This window comes from Cantharellus anzutake, assembly GCF_015039405.1.
Source record: "Cantharellus anzutake strain C23 chromosome Unknown EI90scaffold_93, whole genome shotgun sequence".
NCBI lineage: Eukaryota > Fungi > Basidiomycota > Agaricomycetes > Cantharellales > Hydnaceae > Cantharellus > Cantharellus anzutake.
The window spans coordinates 266,195-275,338 of record NW_024067043.1 but is presented as its reverse complement, the minus strand read 5'-3'; positions in this window follow the sequence as shown (position 1 = coordinate 275,338).

Sequence of the window (9,144 nt, the reverse complement as noted above, 5' to 3'; positions counted from 1 at the left end):
AGGTTGCTTCTCAGTTCCCACTTAGGCTGTGTTTATATACATGTGGTTGGAGGCCACGTGGGAAGCACCACGTCACCCAAGCACACAGCCACCTCCATCCGGGTACCTCCGTAAGAGGTCCTAGGAGCATCCGGTGTGTCCGGGTTCGGGCATGTTACACTGCAGCCAGGTCAGTGGTACATTGATACAAGGGAAGTCGTCCATGTGATAAGAAAGGAATAAAGGGGAAAGAGAATAGAAAAGAAGGGGAGGAAGAAAGGGAAGGGAAAAGGGGAAGAGGGGGGAGGTTGGGAGGAGCGGATGGTGGGGCACCGGGTTAGGTGGGGCCGGGTCAGGTGGGTGTGCCCTGACAGTCACTCAAGAAGTTTGTGGGGTGGCAAGATGCCATGGTCTGGGTGCTACTAGGGGTTGAGGTGGATCGGATAGGATCGGATTAGGATCAGAAATCCCGGATTGGGACAACCTCCCAATGGCCAATCCGGATCCGCCAGATGAAAATCCCGGATGATCCGGGATGATCCAGGATAATAACATCTTAAGATTTCTTTGTATTTTAACATGTATTTACCTGAATTCCGATCATACAATAAATTTGGAAGCTATTCAAATGGGCTATTCATCAATGTAAAGTGTGTTGACACTGTGGGAAACAGTCCTGACACCCCTTTACACAGTGGTCAGCATGAGTACAGACATTGAGTTACCCCAAAAGACTCGTGTCCAAAAAAGTATTTTGCATTTTTCTCGATAATTTACTGGTCAATTTAGTCTCAAATTGTATATTCTGGAAGCTATTCAATAGGGCTATCCAACTATGTAAAGTGTGTCTAGACCGCGGGAAACAGTCTTGACACCCCTCTGGACAGCAGCCAGCAATGTGCATGGACAATGAGTCAGGAGTTAAAATATCTCGGATGACTTTGCTACAATACAATAATTTCGGAGGCCCCCAAACCAATAAGGGGGCCATTAGTTGCATGCTAGCAATGGGACTCCATCCCAGATCATCTGGGATCATCCCAGATGCCAATCCTGGATCAAGAATACATCCTGACCCCCAATCCTAATCCGGCATCCGGGATTGAAAATTCCGGATCATCCAGGATAATCTGATCCACCCGGAGCCCTACTGGCCATGTACCCACAGGCCCAAATTCCCACAGTCACTCACTACTGTGCACTGGTCAACCAACCTGCTAATAAAATATCTAAAGGAGTGACTAACTACAATGTAAGATAGGAGCTAAATATGAAGTTTGTTAGAACTGGGTGAGGGTGGACAATTCCAGAGGGGAACCAGAGACTTAGCAAGGAGGGACCTTGGCCTCAGTGACTCAAGCGGAGCGCTGTTTGTCCATTTGGTCCTTAATTTCATAGGTAGTGAGCAGGAAGTCTCTAGGGGGCATTTCAGGTCGATTTTAGACTGAAGGTCCAAAATGAGTATGTACAAGCGCCTGTATATAATAGGGAGATGAAAGCACAAGGGAAACAAAGGGGGTCCGAATTGGAATGAAGGCGTTGTAGGCAGGATAATCGCCCATGCACAGAGCCGGCTCAGATACCCACTTCCAACATTCAGGAAACCCCTTTTATTCATGTGACGACTCGATACGAATTTGGTATCCAAAAATAGTCCTAATTCGTACAATTCCGACGATACCAATAACGTCCCAATCGGTGGAGAATTGACGGAGTTCCATGTTGGAGAAGTTAGGCACGGCAGGTCACAGGCATGTGTGGGCATGGGAATCTCAAGCGGCAACCCAGAATTCCAGCCTCACTCATTCCCACGGCGTCTGATAAATTGGTAAAAAATGCTCATCGGCTGCATGAGAGTTATCTCCGGCTTCATTTCCAATTTTGGCCCTTAATTCCGTAAATCTGTTGAGAAATCGCGTATTTTCTTATATTTTCATATTTTGCCATCATTGAAGATATTGATCAATATTCTTTTATTGATACTGTTACCCTTTTCTATTATTTCACCTAATAAGGTATCCAGGTGCCATATGGTACCAATATTCCCCATCTATTATTTCTGAAAATAATTATTAGATATAATCCTGTACATACTGGATTTTGAAAAGAAGTTCTCCCCTCCCCCATTTTCTCTAAGGTGCTAGGACGCCCTAGAGAGGGTGTGAGTGTGTGGAATTCCAACAGTAGGAATAAGGGCAGTGATCTAGCTCACAACGAGTGAGTAGTGGACACTGAGCCCGGACCTTGCGGAAATCCTGGAGAACCCACACAGAGTTTAAGGATCAAGAGCGTAGTGAAGTCTAGTCAAGAAGTAGGAGTTTTGGAGAGTTTGGCCCCACGAGCTTAGTCAGCATAGAGAGCCGCAAGCCCTCTTTCAGCATCCAAACAGGAACAAAGGGATGACAGAAGTGGAGCGGTACCAAAGGTCATAGGTCAGAACCTGTGGTACATCCGAAAGGAGATAGGGAGGGCAAAGCCCAGAGGGGCAGGAGGATGAGGTGAAGTGGGGATGATGACTAACTGGCTAGAATGGGAAGAAGCAGCAGTCCAAATAAGGATGAGGGGAAAATGCGAAAGATACATTACAGATGGTGAAAGTGCTGAATATGATCTGTGGAGCTCAGAGGTCACAGAGCTTATGGAGGTTATGGAAGCAGGGTTGAAAGTCCGAGGAATATTGGCAATGGTGTTTACGTAGTATGAGGTCACCAATGCAATGGACTTAAGCCAAGGTGGGGTCAAAGTCTGAGGTCGGAACTATGATGGAATCTTGGAGCGAAGGTACGAACAGTGTCCAAGGACAGGGTACGGGACAGCAGCGGAAGGTTGTAACTAGGCGGAGGGTCGGCAGAAGAGGGTCAGAGGGAAGAGAGAGAAGAGACGAGTGGGGTGAGGAGTGGAGGAGAGGAAAGGTGTCAGGTCTGAAGGTGAGTATCGGAGCGGACAGGGGAAGGGTAGGAGAGTGACAGAAGGGTGGAGGGGTAAGGGGAGTAAGAGGAGGAGTGAGGAGGAGGGTGGCAAGAGGAGTGGTGTTTGGGTCCAAAGGTGAATATCGGAACGGATGGAGATAGGGTAGGAGAAGGATGGAAGGGTGGAGGTGGCATGAGGGGTGAGAGGAGGAGTGGTGTCAGGAGTGGTGTCAGGTCCGAAGGTGAATATCGGAACAGACGGCGGTAGGGTGGGACTCTGGAGGTGGTGAAGATGGGGGTCCGGGTCTCGGATCGGGATTGGGTATGTACGGATATGACAAAGTTGGATAAAAGGGACTGACCTCAGTCTCTACAGTGAGAACTGAGAAGAATTCAAAAAATAAGTGTGACTATACTATAATGGAAGTCACATGCAAATCACGCGACAATAGAGATCGGTTAATGCGTGGTGTTCCTCCAACACCTGCCTGTCCCAACAAATCCCACTACTGGTACGCTGTTGTGGGGACAACTCTGTGTACCGCAAAAAGTCGGATTCTGCAGAATTTGGTCACCAACATGCAGTACATATCCGCTGACGCTCCCGATACTCATTCTATCACTATCCAATACTCCATATTTTTCCATATTTTTCCCATCATTCCTGACAGCCCCAAGCCAAATTCCCACACCCAAGCATGCCGCCAATTTCACCCCCTCTCCAGATCTCCATAACCACACATACAACCCAGCCGTTCTTCTACCCAATAGTGATGCCCTACCACCCTTCTTCACCCCCGGAGCATTCCCCAGAATGGCAATCCCATACCTGGATGGTTCAGCATGGAGTATAGTCTCATGTGGTCTTGACAGCACCTGTCAATGGCCACATCTCAAGAAGTACTGCACCAAATGGGACGAATAGGGGCTCGTTGGAAAGCTGGAGACGAGGAGGTTGCTGACTGGAGGATAGGCGGGCGCTGTGCCGAAGTGTTGTGGAGTTAACCTTCACAATTTCCATTTTGGACCCATTATCACATATTCCTCATTCATTTTTCTTTTATTGTTTCTTTGTTCCCAATTGGATATTCATCATTTACGGTTGCCTAACGGCCTGTTTACATTCCCCCATGCCATTCATTCCATTTCAAACATATATAAACTAGATAACAGCTTGTACATAACAAGTTAGTACTGAATAGACCCATGAAGGGACAAGCAGAAGTTACATCCAAGTGGCAAAGACGCCATCCATGACCCTAATGCCCCCTCTGAGCTAGTTGATAACGTCTAAGACCCCTCTTATCAGAATCCTCAGCCTTGATGTCCAAGAGAGACATAGGTGAGTGTTTGTTTGAGGTTCTAGCAGACCCGGTAGCACCCCAGGACCAAAACCCGGCCCCACGAACCACACCCGCACACACTACCACCCTCCCCCTTCTCTCTGTCTTGAGTCTAGGCAATAGACCCATTACAATGCTCCCTTGAGCGCCAAGTAACTGATAGTTGACCACTGGGCTACTCCCTCAAGGAGTGCCAACTACCCATGCTACTGGTATGCTCACATGAGTGCCAAGTCACTGCTAGCCGACTGCTAGGTGGCTCCCTCAAGGAGTCCCCACTATACCCGCTGCTGGTACACTCCTTGGAGTGCCAAGTCACCGTTAGCAGACCACCACATCTGCTGCCGGTATGCTCCTTGGAGCGCCAAGTTACCATTAGCACACCTGGCCTCAGATCTCCTCTTGCTCTCCCCTCAATGGCTACACAGCCACCTCCCATCACCCCTGGAGCTCCACCCCATCTCTGGCTGGCCTCCACCCTACCATCAGACAGCCCAGAACCCTGAGCTCCACATGACACCTGCCTTGAAAGCACTTGGATGGCTTCCAGGAACAGTCTGTGACAATAACACCCAGTATCATTGCCAAAGCCAATTTTCTGGCATTAAAAGATGGATAACAGAACTCTGTTGTCAAGTCCATTATTCCCAACTATCTGTTTGTTTGCCAAGAGTTGACTAGCTATTTGGTTGTGTGGTGACACAACATCTGACTGATCATAGACACCCAGTGGCCTCCTTAGACTGGCCATTGAGCCAGGGATCCAGATCCTCGACACCCCTGTCCCATTGAGTGAGACTTGGTCAACAATCCGACCCTGGACCTTGCCAGCATTCTGACCTTACCTCCAGTTCCCAAGCCCTTGGTGCTCCCAGCATCCAGTCCCTCTAGTTCCTCTTGTCTTGTCTCTATCTAAACCACACCCATCACTCCGCTATGTGGTCACAGCCATGCACTGCATCCAGACCTCCACCCACATCTGTACCTCCACCCACCTCTGATGCTTCTGGTTGCCCTCCACACCCTGTGGTCAGGTCAACACTCCCACTCCCCTCAGGACCTCTGCTGGTCATCATGCTGTCCTTGTGATGGTACTGACAGGTCCACCTCTGTCTCACGGACTTGTGTTGGTGCCACACTGACCCCACTTTCTGATTTGTGGACTTGTATTGGTGCCATATGCTGAACTCCACTTTTGCTCTGGCCTTTTGCCACTTGGCTGCCTATCATTCATTCCTTGCTGAGTGCCTATGATGCTTATTCATCCATTTGCTTAACTTGTCAATATTGGTGTTGATCTGCTTTTATTGACATTAGGTTATTGACCCCATTGTTCTTCCCATCAATAACCCTCATCACTCATTGTTGCTCATTCATTTCTCACTTCCATCTTCCAGGCTCTTGTCCTTCATTCAGTTTGACAATCCCCACTTATTTCCATGCCAGACCACACCAGACTGACCAGCCCTTCTATGTTTTCCTCCTGCCAATTTATATCCTGTAAATACTTTTGGGGACCTCAGTCTGGAATCAACTAGAGTACCCCCCTGTCTGGTCTGAGTCCCTCCTTCTGCAAAGGGGGCCTCCCCCCCTCTGAGTCTGTGCTCCTCCTACAGCCCTGCTCCACCCACAAGTCTTGTTTAAAGTCCACTGTAAATGCCAATCTGTAAATAAGGGATCTCCTCCAGATGTCAAGCTCAGGGCACAGCACTCCCCTTGAGTCACTGAGGCTGCGATCCCACTCTGCTAACCTTGAACAGCACTTCCAGATGCACCACATATATCTGCCCACACATGCGCACTCCAACAGACCTCTGCCAATACCTCCAACCTCGACTCTGACAGAAATCCGTCCATCGCTGACAAGGTGGTGGAAAGGGTCCAGGAGTTGAGTCAGGATTGGGTATGGATGGATATGATAAGAAGGGTAGAAATTGTGTGCCAGTGGCCATTGAGGTTGGGAGCATGGGACATAAAGGGGAGACAAAGAGGGTGAGGAATAAAGCACCAAATTGAGGATTCCCCCTAATCAAAATGGACATTGGCTCTCAGAACAAGACAAATACATACTTGCAGTTGGATTCCCATCCTAGGCATTTGTCCTAAAAGATTTCAGCATGAATAGAATGCTTGGATACTTGTGTACATACTCAAGATCACCATAATTGTTCATCTTCCAGCAAGGTGGACATTCCCCATGCTGCAAACAGGAAATTCAATGAAACAGCATGGAACTCAGAGTTCCTCTGGTGCTTCAGAGCTAAATACAACAATCTAGTTGATTGAGAAGAGGAGGATGTGCCTGGGGCTAATGGAAATGATGAACTCCCCATTGTGCTCCATTTATATGTGGAAGATTCATTGGTTAGAATGCCAAGAGTGCAAGATACCCAAGTGGCCACTTTTTGCTTGTCACTAGCCTCATCAGGGGGGCCAGTTGGTAGATCTGACTTGTGAGGAAGGAGTGAGATGCTCTCTTTGGTGGGATACTGGTGACAGGCAGAGCATGTGCAAAATTGCAATATGCCCATTATCATTGCCATAGCCAACCTTCTTGCCTGAAAGGAGGAATAGCAAAAATCAGCTGCCCTCATATTTATTAATCCCAATTGTTTGAGGTCTCCCTGTTTTCCTGTCTTCTTCATCTGAGCAACATGCTCATTCCAGAGCCACAGCTTGGTCTCACACTGGGCCAAGAGTTGACTAGCTATTTGGTTGTGTGGTGATGCAACATCTGACTGATCATAGACACTCAGAGACTGTCTTAGACTATCCATTGAGCCAGGGACCCAATCCAAAGATGACATTGCAGTTTGCATTGTGGTTTGCATTGTGGTTTGCACCCAAGAAGACATGCGAGTGTTGGGTGAGATTGTGGCCAGAAGACATAACAGCACCATCAAATTCCAGAAAGTCTGAGTCAGCTGACACAGTGCACAGCAAAGTGAGGGTTAGCATGTTGGCTAGGGGTGGTGGGGGCCTGTGCAAGAAACTGGGGCTGGTGTCAGGGCCTGGCCTCGGACTTGGAGGCTCCCTGACCTCAACCCCCATCTGGCCTGTCCTCACACTATGCAGGGCATGAGATGTATAGAGAATGTACATTTGCCTATGCAGGGCATAAGATGAGACGAAGGGTAAAGGTCTCATCTCCCCACATGGTTGCTATATAAAGGAATGGGTCACATGCCCACAACTATACAGCTCCTAGAGTTGTGTATTGTGACCCAGAGGGAACATCCAGGTGGCAGTGCCCAGTAAGTGTGGGAACATTCTGGGTGAGCTGCTTGCTCAGAAAGTTCCCACACTATCCCATGCATGTGTGCACACAACACACAAAGACAACAACAAGGCAACAATCAAAGAACAGAAGGGAGTAAAGTAGGTGGGGAGTCCAGGGCACCCTAAGGCAGGGTGCTGGACCCTGACAGCTAGTTTGCATTAGGCAGCACAATGCACAGCAGTTTGCAAAGCAGTTCCAGGGTGGTTCTCAACAGGGTTGGGTGTGGGAGCGGGTAGCAGGAGGTTGGGTGTGGGAATGCCCTTCTCGTTGCGGTTTTGTCATGGAGAGGATGAATAGGGAGGTGGACATGGTTCCAAGGTTACAGGTTGAGTTTACAGTGGTGGCACAATGGTGAGGATGTTACAATTGCGGTACAAGGTTTTTGGGTTATGTATTCGATAATGAGAAAGCATTTTTCGGCATCTGCCTTACACATCATATGACTTCTAACTATCTAATATAAAAGTCACAATGGTCAAGGGAAGTCCCTTGAAACTCAACAAATTCCCCAGCCAGCACCAAAACCCAGTGGGAAAGCTTGGCATGGGGTTTGACAGCGAAATAAAGGTGCAGGGACCAAGGGTTTGATTGTTCATAGTCACGGACCATAAGATTCTAGGTCCATTCCTATAACATGCACAGACTTGTCCCCACAACAATGCTCCCAGGATCCCCCACGGGGACACCCAGATGCCTGTGGCTGTCTCCGAGGATGACGTGGCACTTGTCATGTGACTCAAGCTGCATGTACATAAATGTACCTGAAGTGGGAACCGAAGAAGTAACCTTCTTCTCACATTCTCCACTTCAGTCTGAGTGGCCAGGGACTGCTGTCCCTTCCCGGACCTGCCAGCACACACGCCTGGTTCACACCCCGCAAGGGCCCTTCTGCCAGGCGATACATCCGGACCCCCTCTACCCTGGATGCGTCCCTGACAAGGAGGCCTGGCCATGCACCCATGGGTCCAACTTCCCATGGTCACCCATTACTGTGTGCCAGTCCACCAACCCACTTATCCCAACAACCCCTGCTACTGGTATGCTCCCATGAGCACCAAGTCACTGATAGCCACCAACTGGATGACTCCCTTTGGGAGTCCCATAATTACACACTACTGGTATGCTCCATTGAGCGCCAAGTCACTGCTAGCTGACCACTACCAGTAAGCTCGCAGGAGTGCCAAGTTACTGTTGGCCAACCTACAGGTTATACTTTCAGACACCCTTCCCTTTCTGCTCTCCCTCTGATGGCTACACAGCCACCTCTGCCCATGAGCAGAATGGCTCAGGTTGGGTTCCCTGGAACCCATTCCTGTAACATGACCTGTTCCCACTTGCATATAAAATGAGCCAAAGCAGAACCAAAGAAGCAGCCTTCTTCTCATTCCTGCTTCAGTCTAAGAAGCCACACAGGGATGCAAGCCCAAGTGAGGGCTGTCCACTATACACTCCGACAACTCTGCTGCCACCCAGGTGCTAGTGCTGGGTGCTATATGGCTACCCCCACCTCCTGCACCATCCCTGACATGCAGCAGAGCTTTTAACTCATGCTCACTTGCCATTTACCTCTGGTTTTATCATGTGGTTATTGCTTTATATTTCATTTGTCACTGTTTCCCTTTTAACCCCTTGT